Here is a 23,235-nt window from a genome sequence, read left to right on the forward strand (position 1 = left end):
AAAATATGGCTTTTTGCTCTCAGACAAACCTAGTTCTGAATCCTAGCTCCATCACATCTTATTTATATCGCTTTGTGTAAACCTTTCCTCTGTTTGTTTTCTCATCTATGAAATGGGAACCTTTCCTTTATGTTTGTTTTCTCATCTATGGGAATAATTTCAGTATCTACCTGAGGTAAATACTGCAGCTCAAAATCAGGGGGAAGAGCCACACAAAATATTGAGCACACTCCCTGGTGCAACATGATTCTCATTAAATGTTAGCTGTATTTATTAGCTTATTAGAATTAGCTAATAAGCTAATAAGAATTAATATTAGCTATTAGAATATGTTATATGAGTCATATTCTGTTAGATTTCACTCTGACACTATAACCTAAATCGAAAGCAGATTTCAGCAAACTTTCAAGTTAGGGCCACAAAGTCATTTTTTTTAGGCTTTGTAATCCCAGTCATTTATTTTTTTTTTCATTCATTCATTCATTCATTCATTCATTCATTCATCTGAGCAGGGGAGGAGCAGAGGGAAAGGGAGAGAAATGCTCAAACAGACACCCCACTGAGCACAGAGTCTATGTGGAGCTATACTTGGGGGTGGTGCTTGAGGGGTGGTAGGGAGGAGGGCTCCATCAGTGCAGGGTTAGGTGGGGGGTTTCAATCCCAGAACCTGATATCAAGACTAAGCCGAAATCAAGACTCAGATGCCTAACTGACTGAGCCACCCAGGTACCCCAATAGCCCCAATCATTTCTGCCCCGAATACTCACCTGTTATTGCAACATTAAAGCAGCCCCATACCATATGTAACCCAATGGGTGTGCTTTGTTCCAATAAAATCTCATTTCTGGAAACTAAAATGTTAATTCTCTAATTTTTACATTTTACAAATGTTTTTCTTCTTTTTTTTTCCCCAATCATTGAAAAATGTAAAAATAATTCTTAGTTCATAGACTGTTTAAAAACAGACAGTGGTTCAGATTTGGTCCACAGGCCACAGTTTCCTAATCTCTTATCTGGAGAAAGAGATAATCCTATATATGGACATTCTGTGAGGCAAATATTCATTTCAAGGCCTCCACCTGCTGTTAAGTGACATGCTGATAGACAATATGGTACAACTTGATCAACAAAGCCAGTACTATAACTTTGAGATCCTCCAGAGTATGTTATAAATGCTACATCAAGTGCCAAGATTTTCTTTACACTGAATTTTTTAAACTTTTGATAAAAAGTCACCAACAGCTAGTCAAGTCTATTTCTACTTGGTTGTTAGAAAAATTCTTTCTACTTTCATTATATTAAAGGCATCTTGAAAGGAAATTAACAGTTTGTCACCATAACAGTGCAAAATTATGCAGACGAATACTGTAATTTATAAAAGATAATGTCTTTTATTCATTTATATTCATAAGCATTTACTAGAAATATCTGTATTTAGAGGATTTATAAAGAAAATACTTCAGAAATGATAAAAATATCCCTAAACAGATTTCCTTAACTATGTCTACATTTTTATTCCAAGATCTTACCCAATTTCCAACCAGCAATGCCTTAATTACTTGTATAATGCACCAAACTATATATATGTACAGTTTGACATGAAACAAATGTCACTGTGAGGTTAAGAACATGTTTTAGTTCCTCTGTTTCTTATCTGTACTATAAGCATACCACAACATGCTCCAATAGAAGCAAACTCTTATTCAAGTTTCCACCAAAATTGATATTCATTTAATACCCATTATATTTTCTTGATAGTTATCCATTGCATATATAAATTTTATAAACATTCTAATTTTGGAACAAGATTCAGCATTTTTTACACTTTGCATTCATAACCTCCCCCTACTTTAAGAAACCAAAATAGGCTTATGGGGCCAATAACACGATGAGCTATTCCACATCTGGTTATTGAAGGCATATTTCCTGATTTAAAAAAATCACAAAAAGCTGTTTTTATATGCTTGGTTTCTCCTTCTGTTATTACCCATTTAACAGTAGTTTCACATACAGCCAGGCATGTGCCAAACATAGGGCCAATAATAAAAAATACTGACTTAATATAATTTGCTTCCTTGGCTGCTGGGAAAGCAGAAAGCGTTGACAAACTGTTTTGTGTTTATTAGTGAAGCTATTGTAGAGGGTGATTGGGGTTTCATTATAAGGGGCTTGCAAACAGTTTTAGCACAAATGCCAATATACATTTTAGAATCGAGTGCAATTTTAAGTATTTTTACTCAAATGGTTTTGCAGAATCTACAACTCAAATAAAAAGTATATTGTGTTTTAACACCACAACCAACTACTATACTATTTGCCGCATTGATCTCCATTGTGAATGCTTCAAACCTTTCTACTTTCATGAAATGTAATGGGCAAATATATTCCCTGGAATCCCTAGTTATGATTAGTTACTAAGCAATCAGGAAAATCACAGCAAGGCATACTTCTGAAAGAAATCAGAAAGAGTAAAGATCACTTCTCTATGTGTGTTACATAGTGAATCACACAATACCTCATCGATGGTACCGTATATATTAGCTAACCACCATGGGCTAGCTGGAAGCTCATACATCAATGAAAAGATCTTTGTCAATTGCTGTATGCCTCATTATCTCACTAAGATTTCTTGGCAACAATTAACAGTTACCCAATTCATAGAAATTGCCTTTATTATTTTTGAAGCAGCTACTTTCTTTGGCTTTAATGACTAAGAGAATAGAGACAGATGTCTCTGTTGCTAGGGAGACTGAATTAAAAAAAAAAAACCTTTGAAATGAAGTAAATAAGCAACTACCATCTTTTTTTAAAAAAGGAGAATTCTGTTAGTTTTGAATTAACTATTTGTTTTAAAAACAAACCAGCAGTAGCTCCACTCTTTAAAGGAAATACATTAGAATGGTTTATTACTGTTCTCTGACAGTAATAAATCATTAAAAAAAAGAAAAGAAAAATAGGCCCACCTGTGCACTCAATATCAATTGAGGCTGATTATCAGAAACTGGTACTTTCTTTGTACTGGTACCTGAATTCAACAGGAATTGCCTTTTTATATAATCTGTCAATCCTCTATAACTAAAGAGAAAGCAGCCCCTCCCCTGAGTTAGAAACACCGGGTCCTTGCTGAGAGCCTTGCTTGCAGAGTTGTGGGAGCTCATGCCCTCTCCTCGCCTAGCTCCAGTCTCACCTGCAGACCTTTGGCCAATAATCCAGACTCTGGAAAACAAGTGATCCAAGCCAACACAGCTTGGCCACTGGGCCTAATTCAAGCAAATTTCTTCTTAAAAATCTCTCCCCATGCTCATCTCTCCTCTTTAATGCCTCACACTTGACAATACACCTCATGCACTTCCATTTTGATAGATCTTGGACATGCACAACCTGTTCAAACCCTCCTGCCATCCTACTTGTCCTATCAGTGTGGAAGGATACCTTCACAGGAAAAGAAAAAAATAATCCAGTTTGAAATGAAATCATATGTAATGAAAATAATTGCAATCTACCTAAATTCTTTGAAAGAGCCCCTAATCTCCTTTGGCACCTATCCAAAATTACTCAAACATATTTTTTTACTTGCTCAAATTAAATCATTAAGCAGGAATCAGTATTCAATTTAAGTATAAAACAAAAATTGAATGAGACTTTTGGGGGCCCTTTTTTGTTAGTAATATTTTGCTTAAATATCAGCATAGTATATTAAAACATAGGCAAACTCTATTTTTAAAAGTTATATGCTATTGCCATATTTAAACATCATCCATAATATACAGAACAACATGCATGATAAAAGTACTTTCTTTTTTTTTTTTTTTTTTAATGTTCCAAGTTATACAATGTTTGGCCTCCGTGGCCTCTGGTGACCTAAGCACTCCTCCTAATATCTTCCCTATGAATGCAGATTTTGAGCTCTGAATGATGGCCTTAAAAAAAATTACAAGAAATTGTAATGTGAGGACTTTCTGTGCTTTTTATTAAAATTCTAACTTAGTGAGATGCAATTAGTATGGAAGACAGATGATCATCAGAGTCACACTGGCTGAGAGTAGGTCCAAATCGAGCAGTGTGGTATTCTGGGTGAATATAGCAGCTTGTGAGGCCACAATTCTGCGCTCAAGTCACATTTCAATCATATACATGGGAAGGGACTTCGGTCAATTGCTTTGCTTTCCTAAGTCTCACTTTTGTTGGTGGTAAACTCAATATAATTACCTCCTATGTCTGCTATGAGGGTTGAAATAATGACAAATGTAAGTATGTGGTTCAATGCACAGCACTGAGAAGCACTCCATCAATGGCAGTCATTATCTATTATTATCATCATCATTAGTAGCTTCTCACTTTTCTGAGAATATTAATTAAAAACCAAGATATAGCTTTCAAAGTTTACATGAGAACTGGGGACACCGTATGCTTTCCATGACAGTTATGATCCTATTACTTAGAAATATTTTCATTAGGTATCAATTGTGGTCTATTTCCAAATACTGTGTTCATTTGGATGATTTCACCATATCATGAGATTGGGTTAATTTTAATCATAACCTGTTCATCCTAGCCAAGCTAAGGAGCTTGCTCTACTCTGAGGTGATTTGGTTCAGCTTTTAAGAGATATTGCTCCCATAACAAAGAACATCCATCCAACATCTTCCCAAGACCATTCTCTAGGGATGCCTGAGTGGCTCAGTGGTTAAGCGTCTGCCTTCAGCTCAGGGTGTAATCCCAGCTCTGGGATCAAGTGTCATATCGGGCTCCCCACAGGGAGCCTGCTTCTCCCTCTGCCTATGTTTCTGCCTTTCTCTGTGTGTCTCTCATGAATAATTTTTTTTAAAGACCATTTTCTATTTGAAATCTACTTAGAACCCTACTTTAGCTATTAAGATTTCCTGATGAACTTCAACTACCTTACATTATTGCCTTATAGCAAGGATTCTCAGCTTCCTATACCACACACAGACCATTCATTTCACTAATGTTTACTGGGTGCAAGATATTATTCTAGGTATCAGAAGTACAATATTGAGCAAGTTAGAGGAAGTCCCTGTTCTCTTGGCCCATCTTTTAGTGGCACGAATGGTATGAGTAAACAAATTGATTTCTGTTAGTAACTTGGAAAGGAAAAAAACACCAGTTGATTTGAGAGGAATTGGAGAGAGTACTGATAGGAAAGATGGTGCCCCATTTATGGCCACCCTCATTCAGCACCGCACAGGTCCAGAAGGTCCTGCTCATATAGATTCCAATAAGATGACATGTGAGCTAAGAGCCAAATGCCACAAATGGAGTGGTCAGGCAAAGATCTAGGTAACAAGCATTTCTATAGAAAGGAGAGGAGAGAACAAGGTTTCTAAAGAAGGAATGAGCTCTGTATGCTCAAACAGAAAGCAGGACAGTTGACTGCAGTATATGAGTATGGGGGCAGGTGCTCAGAGATGAGAAAGGTAGGCTTTGAGATGGCTCCAGGCCCAATTCCATAAGACTGCCTGCATAGCTTTTGCAAAATGTGAATTTATGGGCCATGCCCCCAAACAATTAAATCACAATCTCTAATGGTAGATTCCAGGCTGTGTGTGTGTGTATTCCAAAGTTTCTTAGATGACATTAAAGTACAGCCGGTATTAAAAGCCAATGATAAAGAGTGTCGTAATTCCTGATAAAGGGTTATGATTATATTGTTTTTTTCATTAATGTTTTCAGTTACTTTTTAGTACCTCATCTCCCCATTTAAAGTTTGTGTTCCAGGCATTTCTGATCATTATATCTTTGCAAAATGCCAACCAGAGAACTATGCGTGCAATAAATGCACAATACAAGGCTGTGATTGTCTTTTGCGTGCCTAAATCTGCTTAGAGTGCACTACAGAAACAGACTCATGGTTCTAGGCATATTCCCAATTACATTTTAAAAAATAAACAGACAGGTGTGTGCAAACACCAGCACTTAGCAGCTGGCTCCCATGCATTTCCTTCAGGGAAATGAAGAAAGTGGCTAGGAATTCTCCAAAGTATTTGAAAAAGAAACAATGGAGGGTTTGGAGGCTTTGGGGGGCTTCTTTGTTTTTGGGTCAAGAGGTCAACAACATTAGGACCTCTGGGCCATGAGGAAGAGGGTCCATACGCTCCTGTGCTGATAAACATTACCTAGATATTCATTGTGCCAGAGTCTCCGTGTTTTCTCTAAAAGGAAATAATTGTTCCCCCACAATTGTGAAGGTCAGAAATCAGAGTAACTGAGGAAAGAATAGGTGATGAAGGTCACATGGAGAGCAAGAGGGAAAGCATCAGCAAAAGATTGTCATGTCTGAAAATGACTGCTGGCACATACAGAATTCCAGAGAGCCATTCCAGGACTGTTTGGGGAAGACCTAGGTGTGGCATCTGTCACCAGAATGGCAGCCAGGGTTGGTTGTGATAAATTTCTGCTTTTTTTGCTCAGTTTAAGAGAAGGCCCTTCCTAACTCCAACAGAATCATCCTCCACTTGTGGCAGACAGAAATTGCCAGAAGTCTAGACAGGCTTCTGGATAATATGTAATAGGAAAGAAGTTACCTTCTTGGTAGTTGATTCCTGAAATTCTCACAATAGGGCACACAACTAATGATAGCTATGAGCACTCCAGACTCATGCCAGGGGTCTTCCTAACTGTATCATGCAAAAATTTGACCTGCAGATTTGGCCAGTATTAACCAGAGCTTCATATAATATTTATATATGCTTTGATACAGAGGTTCTAGTTATTTATGGTAGTGTTTATAAATGCCAACCTAGATTTGACACTCACCTGTGCTAATTACTAGCTGTGTGACCTAGGCGAACCACCAGGATGCAGGTTCCATGAAGATGGGGCTTTTTAACCTCATTTTTTCTAAGGATACATCATTGGGGAACAACAACAACAAAAAGATTAAAATCAGACCAAAAGCAAAAGCCAAAAGAATTTTTCTTGGTTTCATTTGCTTTAACTTCTGCATCTTTGACATGGGAATAATCATAGTATTTACCTCATAGATTTTTAAGTGTTAAGTGAAATAATGGATGTAATGCACTCTGCACATTGCATAGGAATAGTAAACATTGCAAATGTTTGTTGAGGAAATACCAGTGTAATGCTTTTCAGCAGAGTATTGATAATAATAAGATAACTCTCTAATCACTTAAAATGTTTTTACAACAAAACGGTGCTTTCTCAGGCTACCTAAGAGTCAATTATCTTAATTGAGCATCTGATCCCAAACATGGGCTGAAAACTTCAAGCACCATATCTCTACTAATGGCTCGATATTGTATCTACATTTTTGATTCACCTATGTCAGTATCTTTCCTTTGAAAACTCCTCCCCTTTCATTCTGAGCTCAGTCCAGGAAAGAATAAAATCACCATGGTGACAAGAACAACCCCCTCTTTGGAGTGTATTCAAGTTTATGGTGAGCTTTCCTTGAATGCTGCTGTGTCTTGCCTTTAAATTGTCTCTTGGAGTCACTTCAAGGTCAGAGGAATTTCTTTATCACTTAAGGTCTCCTTCAAGGATATGAAAGAGCAATTTGGAGTTCATGATCTGGAATTGATAAATTTTATAATAAATAATTATATCATATTTGAGTCAGGCAAATTATTTACTAGGACCTTTATGTTGAAGAAGTTGTAGATGATGTTATGACTAAGAGCCTCATACAATAAAAATGCATGTGTAATACTTTTTGTCCTCTAGAATATCTGATCAAGATATTCATTAAATGAGTATCACTTATCTAGAAAGTTGCCATACATAATATATAATATCGGTCTGGGTTCTGACAGTGACACAAATTTGGGTCTTTCTGTTTTGTATTAAATATAATGCTACCTTGAATTATACTATGAAATAAGTGCTATTTCAATGCTGGGTCCAGCTTAGTCAGGAAACAGAAGCTGAGACAAAAATTAAGGTAAGTGTCATTGATTAAGAGCTTTAGAGTGTAGGGAAGTTTTGAGTCTGGAATATCCCATCAAGAGTTGTGGGAATCAAATGAGATCTACATTTAAATCCTTATCAGAGCTGGCCCATGATATTTTGTGGTCTCTATTTGTTAGCTATTAAGTTCCAGAATTTATTATTGCTATTGTTGTTGTCATTGAATTTCAACATTTGGTCCAAAAAAATATCTACATTTTGGGAACAGTCTCAATCTATTTCATATACATAAGCGTTGAAATGGCTCTCTGAAGCAATCTCACCACTCAGAGCATATGCATAGGGGGAGGCAAAATCCTGGATGTCATAGAGATACACTTTCAAAATATGACTCAGGACAGGCAGAGGGGTTTTGCTTGACAAAGTCGTAGTGGCAGTTGGAAGTTACCACTGTACAAAGAATTTGGCAAAGTGTGATATGGCATCTTTTATTACAAAATATCTGTAACATTATTCTCCCCCTACAATAAGTCACTACCATTTCTTATACCTGAATTAGGAAGCACACCAAAAGCAGAATTATCCTATAAATGGCTAATTTCACATGTCCTTATCTAAATTGATGATCCTTAGTATGTGATTTATGTAAAGAGGAAGCTCTAGAAGGATAGACTAGAGCCCTGAGGTAACTTTCCTGAAAGAATTTCCCTTGACAGCCGTAACTTGGAACACACATGCACAGTAGAGTACAGAATCGTTTCATGAATCATCCTACTTTGAGTTTGGTTAAAATAGCAATGTCACTATGTGGAAGCATAATCTTTTTGCTCTCCATTACCCTATTGACATATTTTTCCACCCCACTGCTGTTAATCCATGAAGACTCCTGATGATTAAAACTGACTTGGTACTTTAAGCAAACTCAGTGGTCAGTAACATTTCCTCTCCTGAAGCCCCTTATACATCATGCCAAGAGTAACAACTATGTGTGCTTTCAGCTCCTGAATTGATTTAATATCTCAATTTGTGCTACTGATGTTTCAGTGGTGGATCTCCAAAACACTTCTACAGTGACACTGCTGACCTCACTGAAGGTTAAATAGCTATTAAATTTTGAATTAATTCACTTTTTCTCTCTATGTCAATCCTATCAAAGTTCTTAGAGTCACACAAATGTAAAATGAACTTGGTCAAAGACCCTCAATGGATAGGATTTACTCATTCACTCAGAAGATCCTTACTGGGTACCTGTTGGTGTCCCAAGCATCTGGTTAAGCACTGAGGACACAAGTAAAAGGGACTCAGAAACAGCTGTTGTCTTCTAGGAGCTTCGATTCCTAATGTGGAAAACCTGAATAAAATTGGCTATTCCAAAAAGATTCCTTGAACTTAAGTCACAAAGAAAAGTGGTCCCTTATAGCTCTCACCTGAGTGCTATGGTTTGGAGACAAGATTCCCTAATGATATAGCCTACAGAAAGTGTTGCCTCATGGACCCATGTTTTCAGCACACCATAGTGAAATGAGAAAAATGAGAGCTTTACTAACCTTCAGTCTCACTCATTCTCTATGTAAACCCTCCATTCTGATGACAGTGGTTCCTCCCTGGAGTTTGCTCACTCCATTTGTTTGCCAGCTTCCTATGGTGTAGTATTTTCCAATCCTATTTCCATCATTACCTTCCCGATGGCCACCAGCTCATACCATTGTCATTATTTCTTAGTATTTTTATCTAAATGAAATTTTGTTTCTTAAGCACACTCTTTTAAAACTCAATTATAAAAACCTTAAATATAAAAAAATTATTTGCTATGATTAGAAGCTAGCTGTAGACATAAATTTAATGTTTAAAATGTTCCTAATTTCAAAGTAGATACTACTGGCTAATGAAAGCTGAGTCCCAATCTGCTATCTTTTTTCTAGAACAGAGAAATTAGCAAGTGTAAGCAAGTGGTTAATGTCAGCAAGGACACAAACTGGAGACTTTCTCCTTGGAGTAATGGTTGTATCAGAGAAAGGTGAAATGGGAGCAACATCTCACTATTTTGTTTCACTGTTCTACTAGCTATTGAAATGTCCTCTTGTACTACTGGTGATACTTATTTTGGTTTTTTGGTGACAAAGCTACAGTAAAAACATTAATAATGATGATAACATTACTGTTGCTGCTGCTAATAATAATCACTTAAAAAGTAGTCACGTACTTACTGTATCCCTGTTTTAAGCACTTCTACACATAATGAATTGACTCTTCTAAGAGCCCGTGAAGAAAGTGCTTTTACATGTGGGATCCTGTAGCCCTGTAAAATTTAGTGACTTGCTGAAGCTCACAGAACTGTCACATTTAAAACAGTCATTGATCCAACCTCAGCTCTAAGTCAAACCAACCTTGTTCCCAGCACCACCAAATACTTTGCATCCCTGGGTAAGCCATTGTAACACCATTTTGCACAGAATAAACCAACAGTTTGAAAGGTGACAACCGAACATCATATGTCTGGCATTAGGCCTCACTGAGGAGGAGGAAGTGGAGGGGGAGGAAAAGAGAGGGGCAGGAAGAGAGTGGTATTTGAATCCTTCTGCCATTACTCATTAGCTATTTAACCTTGGGAAGGTTGTTTAGTATCTCTGAGTCTTACTTTTCTTCATCTGTAGAATGAGATGATATCAGCTCCTGGATAACACTGTGGTAAATGTTTTGAAGTGGCTACAGTGAAAATCTAGCACAGTAGTTGGTATGAAATAGGCCCTCAATAAGCAGTCCTTGTTATTATTCTGTAGTGTGCTTATCAAATCCCTAGCCATTATTCACGGCTCATTCTGTGCCATCCATTCTCTGATGCTTTCCCTTATGCGTTCTGCCCACAATGACAACTACAATGATAACTCTTTCCTCTGAATTTCATATCACTTATTTCATTTTTTTAAAGAACCAACTTGTTTCTTCCAAAGTAATTGAAGCTTTTAGAAAACAAGAGTTACGAACTTCTTTTCACCACATATTATTTCATACCTTGTACTTCCCTAAAAGGTAGGCCAAAAAAATTTAGTAATTTTTTAAAATTAATAATTACATGAAATGAGAAATGTTTCATCAACAGAATCTAAAAAGGTAATCTAAGTGGTAGTGGAAAAAAATATAGTGTCTTTTGTTTTCTGACGATATTTTTTTTTCCCCTTCATGTTGGCTGTTCGTAGTACTTGATATAAATAGCACCACCTTCTGCTGGAGGATATTAAATCCTCATAAACAAGAAGATATTCACATTTTTGGTAAGAATTAGATGATAAGAACTTTGGTAAGAACTTTGATAGGATTGACGTAGAGAGAAAAAGTGAATTAATTCAAAATTTAATAGCTATTTAACCTTCAGTAAGGTCAGCAGTGTCACCTAACATCCAAGACAAGCATCTCCAACTGGAGATGAAGTATCACATTCTAATATCTGCTTAGTTGTTTTTTCCTTATTTATTTTCTAATTATAAAAGTAACAAAATTATGTTAGGAAGTTAGAAAAATACAGAAAAAAAATACAAATGATCTGCTGTTTCTTTTCCCAGAAACAGCCACTATTAACATTTCCTCTTATGTCCCTCTCACCTTTTTCTTAATGTTCTTTGGTACATTTAAAAAGTATACTAGGATCAAGCTATATATACTTTTTAAAAATACATTATTTCCATATTCTTACATGTTCTTTAAAAAAGATTAATTTTTCAGGGCTACAGAATATTTCAGCATTTTGATGTCATTAGTTAAACCCTTATTGGTAGACAACTGTTTTAAAATTGCCCTTGTTTTAAATGACTCATTAAATAATATCCTTCCAAATATACTTTTCTGTCCAATGATAATTCTCAGTATAAAATGTTTAATGTGTAAAAAGACATTCAAAACTTATAAGCCTCTTAAGATCCTCAGCACTATTCACTCCCATAAGTCAGTGATTAGTGACCTCCTCCCCAACACCACACACTTGCCAATACCAAGGACAATGAGTTTTAAAAATCTTTTATACCTTGCCTAGAAGACAAATGTTGGTATCATATACATTATGGACTTTTAAAAACATGCTGCTTAATCATGAACAGACAATATCAATGCTCTAGACATTCTATCTTCTGCTCAGCGTACAAAAACTCCAAATCAAAAACACTGCATTTATGGAAGATAACCAGTGAGAAATTAATTACATAAGGACATAAGACCGACGTGGCTCTAATGCTGTGGCAACTGACATAAGCAAACCAAAACCTAAGCCTATAAATGCTCAGGTGACAAAATCAAAATGCTAAGGACAACTAATCACCAACAGCGGATAAGGCTTTAAGCTATAGCCAATCAATAATTTCCTTACTTTGCTTCCACCTTTTCTCTATGAAAGTCTCTGCCCGAGCTCCAGCTGGTAGAGTGCTCCTAACCACTTCTGCTTGGGCGCTGCCCAGTACAAGCTGATTTTTACACAAACTCATAAAGTTTTTAATAGGCCTCAGTTTATCTTTCAACAGTTCTGATGTCACAACAGGGAACCAAAGGAGACCCCGACAGTCCCCAGGAGCAGCGAGCAACAATGCATAGCTACCCGCTCAGCCCATTGAGCTTGCTTTTTTCTCACTGCTCTGGCAGCTGCAGAGGTGATGAGAATGTCCCTCTTGGATTCTAGATCTGCAGCTTCTGCACTAGGAGCTTTCAGACTTCATTCGTATATTTCTTCCCCCTACCCCTACTCGTGCCACTAGTTCCAAAAATCAGAGTGGACCAGGTCCAACTTAGAAACCCCATGGATCTCAGGTCTGACTGACCTCGGAGTTGGACTGGGTCTGAATTAAGCTGGTCTAGGGGGAGCATTAGGGCTCAGGTGAATACAATTGTGTTTCAAAGTTGAACCAGTAGGTAACCTTATCAAAAATAATCTTGAATACAGTGGCCACGGTAGAGAACTTTTAACTATCTTAGATAAGTTTATCCATTTATGAGGTACCCTTGGGAAAAAGGGGTCACAGCTTCGTACTCACTATAAAGGACCAAAGGAAAATTATTTTTTCCTCCTCTATAGTTTCTGATGACCAAGACAAGAACTCATTGGGACACCCCGATTCTCTCTGAAACCTAAAGATGGCATTCTAGGAAAATAGGCAGAAGCCTGCAAAGGGTAAGAATAAATAACAAATTTAGCTCTCCCAGATTTCTATTGTGGCACCTGGTAGAGAGAAAGTAAAATCTCATGTCCGTTCCTTTCCAAATTCAGATTGGCAGGAAAATATAATGATTATCAATCCTTTCCTACCCAGAAACAGCCACTGCCTTGTCTAATTTTGTGTCCTAAGAACTTGGTTTGTCAACCATGAGGTTGGAGGCTGGGATGGTTCTAAAAATATGGCTAGAAAAAGATTGGGTTGCACTACAAATGGGGCTGGAGTCCTACCAAGTGTTGCCAGATCTCGGGGGAATTAAGTATTTCTTTTGGTTATCTTTGGGAGTGGCTCTGGATCTTGGTGAACAGGGGAAAGGATGGGACTTTAGGCAGGGAAGGAATAGGAGCTCCAACTAGGCTCTGCAAGTATTTCAGGTGTGCAGACACTAAGACAAAACAAAGACAGATGAAGAAAATTTAGACCACCCTGTCTCAATTACTAGGGTTAAAAATGTTTTTCTAATAATTACATTGTAACCACAGAAAATAAAAATAACCACAAACTAATCAGGCCTCAAAGGAAAAGTTCACCACAAAAATTCATAAAGATTAACCAGACTTAGCAAAACATATCTATAGAACATAGATGTCACAGAAACAAAAAACTCACACACAAGTATAAGCGTCACATCTAGTTCTAAGCCACTGATCTAACCACAGGCAAGTTTCCTGGTAAAGTCCTAACAAAAGGCCGGAGATGAAAAGCTCTCATTGGCAACCTAGTTAGGGCCCCTCACTCCTGAGAGCTTTTTCTATATCCTTGCTTTGGTCACTCTATTTTATCTGTAAAATTCATTCTTAGACTCCATGAGACAAGAACCCTGCTCTCCTGCTTCATTGGGAGGGTAGTTATCTTTTGCACCTTCTTTGAAGATCCTTCTTGCATCCGTCGGATTGTTCAATAATGTCAGGAACACTTACTGTTGGTCCTGGCTAACACCTAACAAGACATTTGAAAGGATTTTTTTAAGTAGCTCTATAATCAGAAGTTGACTAAATTAGAAGCTGATATCAGAGCCTTATAGGAACTTTTTTTTAAGGCCTTCTCCCCAAAGCTAACTCAAAAGTATGTACCCAGAGGAAACGGAAAACATTCTGAAGCCATTGTGGAAGGATTTACAAACTATTCTAAAGACTGTAGCTCTAAATCTAGAATATAGGAATCTTTTGATTGTAATCTTAGTTGAAGATCTTCTCCCTGATATGAAGAAGCAAATTAAGGATAATGTAGTTAGATGGCTGGGTCATCTTCTGGATATCATTCAGGTTGCAACCCAATTCTCTGAGGACTTAAAAAATGTACTTGTCTTACAAATTGAGTCTTTTTAAGAACAGAAACATGGTTATAGAAACAATTCAAACACCACCTATCTTTTTGCCAATCCCCAAACCTCCCCTCTTCATCTCAAAAGGCTTTCACATACTGTGAATGATCTAGATTTAAGAAACAAAGACTTTCTTGGAAAAATTTACATACTTTCTTGGTGCCTTTGAGATATTCTTTGAGTATTCAGGGCTCTTCCCTAGGAACCCAGAGCCATCTCTTAATATGCAAACTTCAAGGAGATCATTGATGGAAAGGAAAGGAAAGGAAAGAGAAGAAAAGGAAAAGAGAGAGGAGAAAGCTATATGGAAATTAGGTGATTAAAACTTTTTAAGTCTTTCCACAAATATTAGTAAAAGCTTTTAGCCACCTGAGCAGGTAACTCTAACTCATTCTATCTGAGAGAACATAATTTGGATCCAACTGTTCTTTTCTAAACTAATGAGCTTTCCATTATCACACTTGTCTTATTGCTAAAATTTTAAAATGAAAGCTCAAAGATCCCTAAATGTGTCTGCATATTACATATGTATGTTTGATATAGGTAGGCTATACATAAATATGTTATAGATTTGTGATATTTTTCCACCTCCAGATCATATTACCAAAATCGATTTGTAAAGAAAAACATTTATAAAAAAAAAAAAAAAAAGAAAAACATTTATATGTATCAAGTATATTCTCATAAATATAGAAACTAATCCAAATGATTTCCAAATCATGTAATCTAGTATAAAATTTGGTAAATAAAAGCTAATTTAAGTTTATTGGTTTAATTAAAACAAGCATGTCATTAGAGTTATCAGCACTAAATATAATACTTTTATTCTACCCAGATTTATTAAAAGTCAATTTCATGTTGTCTGTTAAAGGATTCATCAGGCGATAAGAGATATAAGAGAGATAAGAGGTAAGATGATGATTAGACATTTAACATATCATGGAATTTTCAAAATCTAACCATAATTCTTAGGAAAATATGTAACATAAAAGTTTTTAAATATACTTTTCAGTAATATTTATGCTTATGGTAAGTCTACTTAAAAATAGTTTTCAAAATTTTTTTGGTAACTGAAAACCTTAAAAGTATACTGGGATAAGTTAATAATTGGATGTTCATTGATATCTAGATTATTCCCAAATAAGATAAAATATTGAAACATTAATTCCCGAACATAGTTGAAACATTAATTACCGAACATAGGTTTATCCAATTTTGGCTTACTTTATTTGTAATCCCATTATCCAGATTCTGGCAGTTTTACAGTCATGCACAAGCAGTGAAAAATTTGAGTTGCCTAGTACACGTTCCTAGCTGAGATGTAATAATGAGACACTCTGCCTTCTTATTTCAGTGTTTATATTACAAGCAAGTCCTTTCATTGTCTATACAGTGCCACATTTTATACATTTTTGTGCTTTTTCTTGCTGATTTTGCTGTTTTAAATGACTCCCAAGTGCTGTCTAGTGATCCCAAGTGCAAGAAGGTTCTTATGTGCCTTAACAGAGAAAATACACGTGCTAGATAAACTTTGGTCAGGCAGGAGTTATGGTGCTGTCTGCCAGGAGTCCAATGTTAATGAATCAACAACATATATTAAATAAGATGTTCTTAAACAGAAACACACGTAAAACAAGGTTACATATTGATCTGTTGATTGGTTGATGAAAACATTGGGACTGAGGCTTGCATTTATCTAATCTTGTATTTCCCCTTGGGGCAATGGTTCAGTATTTGCTAATTCAGTGTTCCCAGCAACTTGATAGAACATGACTACCCCAAGTAAGGAGAATCAACTGTTATATTTATTTCCCTATGTTCTCGATAGTTTATTCCTTGTATGACTGTGCTCTATGTTCTTACATTCTTTATTAAGATGCTGACATTTGTACCTCATTTAATATGGACATATATAGGGTATGCAGGTATACAATACACAGACAGACCTACACAAACACAAGCAAATATCCATTCAAATATCTTAGCTATAATATTTTGGCTTATTTATAATGTATATTATTTATGATGATATTTAATTTATATTAAATTGACATTTTAGCAAGATATTTTTATCTGTTGGCTTTTCAGTCAAATTGGACTCATCATGGACTTATTTTCCTTATATAGGTATACCTCATTTTATTCTGCTTCATTTTATTGTACCTCACAGATACCACCTTTTTATGAATTGAAGGGCTGTTGCAACCCTGCATTTAACAAGTCTACTGTTGCCATTTTTTCAATAAAATTTGCTCATTTTGTTTCTCTCAAATTGTGGTAATTCTTGACATATTTCAAGCTTTTTTTTTTTTAAAGATTTTATTTACTTATTCATGAGAGACATAGAGAGAGGGGCAGAGACATAGGCAGAGGGAAAAGCAGGCTCCATGCAGGAGCCTGATGTGGGACTCGGTCCCTAGACTCCAGGATCATGCCCTGGGCCAAAGGCAGGCACTAAACTGTTGAGCCACCCAGGGATCCCTGCTTTTACTTTATTATTTTATGTGAATTGTTGCAGTCTCATATAGAACTTCAGTGGATGAGAATCTGCTTCCTGTGGAGGAGCAAAGAAACTCATTTCTTCAGATAGAATCTACTTCTGGTGAAGATGCTGTGAAGATTGTTGAAATGATAATAAAGCATTTATAATATTATATAAACTTAGTTGATAAAGCAGTGGTAAGGTTAGGTTTGAGAGAATTGACTCTAATTTTGAAAGAAGTTCTGTAGATAATATGCAACGTGAAACACAGAAATTGTTTGGGAAAGGAAGAGTCAGTGCAGCAAAAATTATTGTCTTATTTCAAGAAATTGCCAGCCACCCAACCTTGCCAGCCACCACCCTGATTAGTCAGGACATATCAACATCGAGGCAAGACCTTCCCCCAGCAAAAGGATTATGACTCACTGAAGGCTCAGATAATGGTTAGCATTTTTCAGCAATAAAGTATTTTTAAATTCAGGTATGTACATTGTTTTTATTTGGACAGTATGCTATTGCACATTTAATAGACCAATAATGTCAGTACCTCATTAAAATGCTTGATTTTACCCAAATTCTGTTCTATTCGTTCACTGTGTTTGCATAGTTCTAATGATACAACAAACCTCTATAGACTATGTTTCTTATTTTTATAACTGTTTTATAATAAACTAAGCCTTTCAAAGATATTCCCACTCAATTTTCCAAATAACCTACTCAAAAACTTAAATAGCATTTTATAATTACTTTTCATATTCTGTGTTACAAATAACTCATTGATTTATGAACTCAGGGATTTGAAAACCAAAATCTACATCCAGTGATAGTTGGCAAACATCGATAAGCACATTATTCACACTTCAGCATAAGTGACAACAGGAGTTTAAAAAAAAATCCATAATTTAAAAATTCGTATAATTAATTTACTAGATCATAGCTTATCATCATATCATATTCTTCATAATAAAACTTACTAGGCTTTCTCTAGAATCATCCATATTTTGCTTGTTCAAAATATTTCAGTTAATGGATCAGTATCTGGAAGAATAGATTGGACTAAAAAATATGCTTTTTCTCTGTCTTAGTTGTGCAGACTTGAGCAAGATATGTAACCTCCTGGAACCTCAGCTTTCAGGATTGTTTTTTTTTTTTTTTTTAATGTTTTCTCTTTTTATACATCTAATAGAAATTTTTTTTTTTTTTAATTCATGAGAGACACAGAGAGAGAGAGGCAGAGACACAGGCAGAGGGAGAAGCAGGCTCCATGCAGGGACCTCGATTGTGGGACTCGATCCCAGGTCTCCAGGATCACGCCCTGGGCCGAAGGTGGTGCTAAACCGCTGAGCCACCCAGGGATCCCCAGCTTTCAGGATTAAAGAGAACTTTGTTTTTATGTTAAATAAAATGATTTACATTATGGAAAAAAATGTTTATATGTAGCACACAGCATGTATTTAATAACTGTTTCTTTCTACTTTTTATCCTTTCATAATTGTTATATTAACACACCACATATACATCATATATTAGTTCTATTTTAGAAGTTCTATTTTAGACTTTAAATCTCCAAGGAAATATTTTGTGAAATATATAATGGTGCATGACTTTATATGAGAGAATTTGGAATATTTAACGAAAACCTGTTGTAAATCTCTCGACGTTAAGAGGCAAGTCAGGCATGTAGTAGGCATGTAAGAAAAAAATTCTCAAAATGCTCTCATCTTAAAGGTTAGATGTTGAGTATTAAAAGGTGTTTCTATGCTGGCCAAAAAGGAAAAGGAAAAAAAAAAAAAGAGCTCAGTGTAATACTTTCAATATGGTGCTAATAGTTCCAGTTCTTACATAGAAGTGAATTTTAAATTAGAGGGGGAAAAAAAGTGTTAATCTTATTTTTTAAGAGACTAGGTCACTTATATATTCAGTACATACTGATTCTTACAAACTCTTTAAATGAGAAGGAGAGTGAAAAATGTCAAGTTGTATTCCACTGATAGGGAATTAAATCCACACATCACCCACTGCAGGCTGTGTTGCTGAAAACACAGCCTTCATGTAGATCTGTCAATTTTCCCAAAATTTCTACCTAAAGTTGGGTTTCATTTTAATACTATCAAAAATTGAAAAAACATTTGTTCTATTTGGCACTTATCAATGGCGATCTTTTGAAGTATCAGGGATTTTTTCTATTGTTTTTAAGTTTCTTTTTCTTTTATTTTCATATCTTAAATGGTGAAAAATAGCTCCCCCCCCCCAAATACTTCAGTGAGGACAGAATTGCATCTTAAATTTCATCCTAGTCAGATTGAAAGCAGATGTGACCATCCTAGAACTATGAGAATCTACATTTAAATTTAATGTTTTCTATTACTTCAACAGAGTATAAACCACTTTATACGCTCATTCTAGCTAAGCAAAAGTAGTTGCATAGAAATGTTTAAGGTACTGATCCACTAATTGAAATATTTTGAACAAGCAAAAGTATGGGGTGATTCTAGTGAAAGCCTGGTTTTATTATGAATATGTTATGAGCTATGATCTAGTAAATTACATAAATTATAATAAATATATTTATTGCCTCTTATGAGCAAAGAGAGTGGCATTTAAAACTTCACGCATAAGCCTAAGTGAAAAGAAAAAGAACCAGAGATGGTATGGACAGGAACTAAAACCTTGGGCAAACACTAATTTATGCTGATAAAGCCTATTGTCTAATAAAGGCACTGTCATTTATTCTATAAGGGCTGAAAATGACACTTTCAATTGAACAGCAGAGGGCAAAAGCCTTGCAGAGTTCTTTTCAAAACAGGTAGGTATTTCTTGGGAACAGGTTCCATAGAATGTAAAATACAATGCCAAACAGCGTGAAGAACTTCTGAAAGTTGACAGCAGTTTTCTGCAAGCCCAGCCCAGCTTCCCTGAGTGCCTTGTTATTTAGCCAAAATTCAAAATATTTGTGGTTGCAATAGTAAATTATCTTAACTAAATGATGGCAAAACCTAATGAGAGGATGGAGAAAACTCAATGAGTTTTCAGGCCAGCATGTTAGGCAAATCACTGACATTCTAAAATTTGCTTTGGTTATCAAGGTGGTTCCTCATACCATGTAGCCATTTCTCTCTCTTCCCACCTCAACACAACACTCCTCATTTTCCTCTACCCATTTTCCTGACTACAATGTATCAAAGAACCATCTTTTCCAGGAAGCTGAATCAGAGAATTAAAATAGAAGATTAGAGTGATTAGCCACAAAGAGAAAAACAGCAGGTGATCATTGAATCTAAAGCTACAGGAAAAGCCCCTAGGGATCTGAAACAGGGGCCTCATTCTTTAAGGGAGGCTCAGTTTTTCCAGGTCCTGCCCCACCTAAGCTACCTCCTCTTCCTCTGCAGTATTCTGATCTATTACCTGCTCTGGGAGAGGACAAATTGATTAGCATAGGATATGTCAGAGTCTTAGGTCTGTGTCACTATACACCCTCCCATTTTTTCCAAAATTGACAACTCTGCATTTATAGTATAATGGATTTCCTAAGCACTCAGTGATAGCTCTTTAAGAACCAAAACAATGATGGACCCAAGCTTCCCAGAAAGAAAGTGGTGCCAGGGGATATTTCTAGGAGAGGATAGCACCTGACTTCTCTGCTAGCATCCTTGAAGTCAGAGGTGTGCTGTAATAAACTTGAGCCTTCCTTACACAACCTAGTTTGGATCTGACCTCCAAGACATGAGGAACATCTATGCTTCAGAGAAAGTGAAAGTGTGCTGAGCATTATCCCATTGAGTGCCTTTTTCAGTATCCAAGGACAATATAATTCAAACAGAATTCACTACTACCCTAACAGAAAATTCTCCCAGCTCAGACTACATACCCAAGAGAACATGGGGACAGCAAGAAAAAATGTGGAACACCAGCCGCAGTGGAAAGGTAGTTTTCAAACAAGTTGCATGGACTTCAGTTTCTTTACCAGCAAAAGGGAGCCAGAACTGCTGATGACATTCATTTATCTCCGACTACAAGTCCAAGTGCCAGGTTAAGTACCTAATTGCATCATCTACTTCTCCCACAGCCTCATGAGATTCCCATCCAGGCATTACATTATCTGTTTCATAAGTACTTTCTAAACTGACTGTTCCAGGCAGGCTGTTTACTGCATAATGCATACCTCCTTCATGAAAGTATTCACATCAACACTCTTGCCCTTAAACCCATTCTCACTCCCCTTGCCACTGCCTCACTTTCATAGGAAAAAAACAAAAAGTAAAACAAACCACACACAAAACTTCTGCTAGAAATGAAGAAGAAAAAAAAAAAAGATTTAATCCAGATGCCTGTTCCTTTTATCCATCTAACCACTTCTAAGTCTCTACCATCCCTCCTCTCATACCCTATCCTTGGTCCTAATATCTTCATATGTACTGAAATTACTACAATTATTCTATAACTGAGGTTTTAGCTAAGTCAGATGATCCCTCTCCAAATTAGAATTGCAAAATATATTATTAATTGTCCCCATAGGGTCCTTTAATTGTCTCACCCCCCAAAGTGCACCATCCTGGTAAGATGTAACCTATAAAAATATAAAAACAAGATCTGAAAAGCACAAGACTTGGGAAAAATGGATGCAGAGGTTCAAGAAAAAGGCTTAGGAAAACCTTTGATATATGGTGCTAGATGCTGTAGAAATATATTGAGGATGCCAGTTCAGGGGCAATAAAAACAGAGAGGATTTTATTAGAAACATCAGAAAGGCTTGCCATTTTCCTTTTTGCTTGTCTTACAACATGCATAGATTAGCAACATTAAACAGATCAAGGGGGGAGGAGGGGGGTAAGGTTTTTTTTTTTTTTTTTTTTTTTTTTTAATCTAAAATGTTTTACACATTACAGTGGAATGCTATGTGGTCCACCTAACCACAACCTTTACCTTTTATTTCCATGCACACAGAGCAAATCTGAAGTGTGATAACCAAATTATTTGTAGAGGCCAAGGGATAAGGAGAGGGTGCCAGGGGGAACACACCTAGGTAGAGAAGAGGCAGATGCATGACCAGAGAATTGTAGTCATTCAGTTGGGTTGGGAGAGAAAGACAATAGCAGATTTCTGAGAGAGAAAATGACAGTACAAATTACTTGTGTCCATAAGGAAAAAAAAAAAAGAAAAAGAAAAGAAGCCAGTTTTCCTGCACAGAGCTGGAAAAGCCCTATTTTGTGCTCTGTATCAAAGCACTTTGGTCAACAATACAAACAACATGAGGCAGAGCAAAACACAAAATTGTAGCAAAGATTCCACTCACCAAAGGGTGGATCTTCAGTGTGCAATTCAGCTGGCTTTACAGGAGTGCTCCACAGCAAAGCCAAGAGATGAAGCAAGCCCCAGTCGGCTTAGGCAATAAAAAGCGGGATGTAACTGTTAAAAAAAAAAGAAAATAGATAAGATTCAAATGAGCGCATAAAACAAAAAAAAAAGAATAAAAATGCAAATAAATACCATATATCTTCAAAATGTAGGAAAGTTGGAATTAAGAGCTAAATAAGCTAAATTGTACACCTTACCCTTTAGAATATCTTTCAATAGAGAAATGTAAAATATGGTATAAAACATATTAATTAAATCAGTCATTTTGACTATGGCACACCATTATCGTTAAGACACCAAATTACCACAATACTGTTCCCATTTGTTATCCTTCAACTGTGATGCTGTTTGTAATCTATTTTTTTAAATTTTTTTTTTTAATTTATTTATGATAGTCATACAGAGAGAGAGAGAGGCAGAGACACAGGCAGAGGGAGAAGCAGGCTCCATACAGGGAGTCTGATGTGGGACTCGATCCTGGGTCTCCAGGATCGCGCCCTGGGCCAAAGGCAGGCGCCAAACCACTGTACCACCCAGGGATCCCCTGTTTGTAATCTAAACACTGAAATACACAGTATTAGAATGGAAGAACAGTTTAAGCCCATCTTTCTAGCTATACATGGATTTTAAGCTTGCTCTTCACATTTCCAAATGATTTATTTCATCTTCAAATTTACAGTTTGCTCATCCATACAATTTAAGCATGATTTTGCCAACTTTAAAATTCAAATTCTTGCTAATTAGTACCATGGTCAATAGAACACAGGAGTAGTATTATATACCAGGAAAGTCCCCGACTCCAATACAACTTGCTTTGGGCAAATAACCTAAGCTTTCTTTATCTAAAATGGGGATATAATAACCCCTATTTCACAGAAATGTTATGATGATTAAGCATAAAAATCCATCAAAAGCACTTAGTACAGTGCCTGGCACATAGTACCCCTTCAATACACTTCACATGTCACCATTGTCATTATTGTTACCAACAC

General features: G+C 36.3%; 1 protein-coding gene across 3 annotated transcripts in view; it reads right to left on the bottom strand.

Annotated features, from left to right (window-relative positions):
* TENM2 (teneurin transmembrane protein 2) overlaps positions 1–23,235 on the bottom strand; it is a 1,508,878-nt gene that overhangs the window by 1,105,994 nt on the left and 379,649 nt on the right. For all 3 annotated transcript variants that reach the window (XM_077895600.1, XM_077895599.1, XM_077895598.1), the window contains one exon: positions 22,182–22,294. The gene's annotated coding sequence lies outside the window, so the exon portion shown is untranslated. The remainder of the gene's footprint in view (positions 1–22,181; positions 22,295–23,235) is intronic.

This window comes from Canis aureus, chromosome 4 (assembly GCF_053574225.1).
Source record: "Canis aureus isolate CA01 chromosome 4, VMU_Caureus_v.1.0, whole genome shotgun sequence".
NCBI classification, from domain to species: Eukaryota; Metazoa; Chordata; class Mammalia; order Carnivora; family Canidae; genus Canis; species Canis aureus.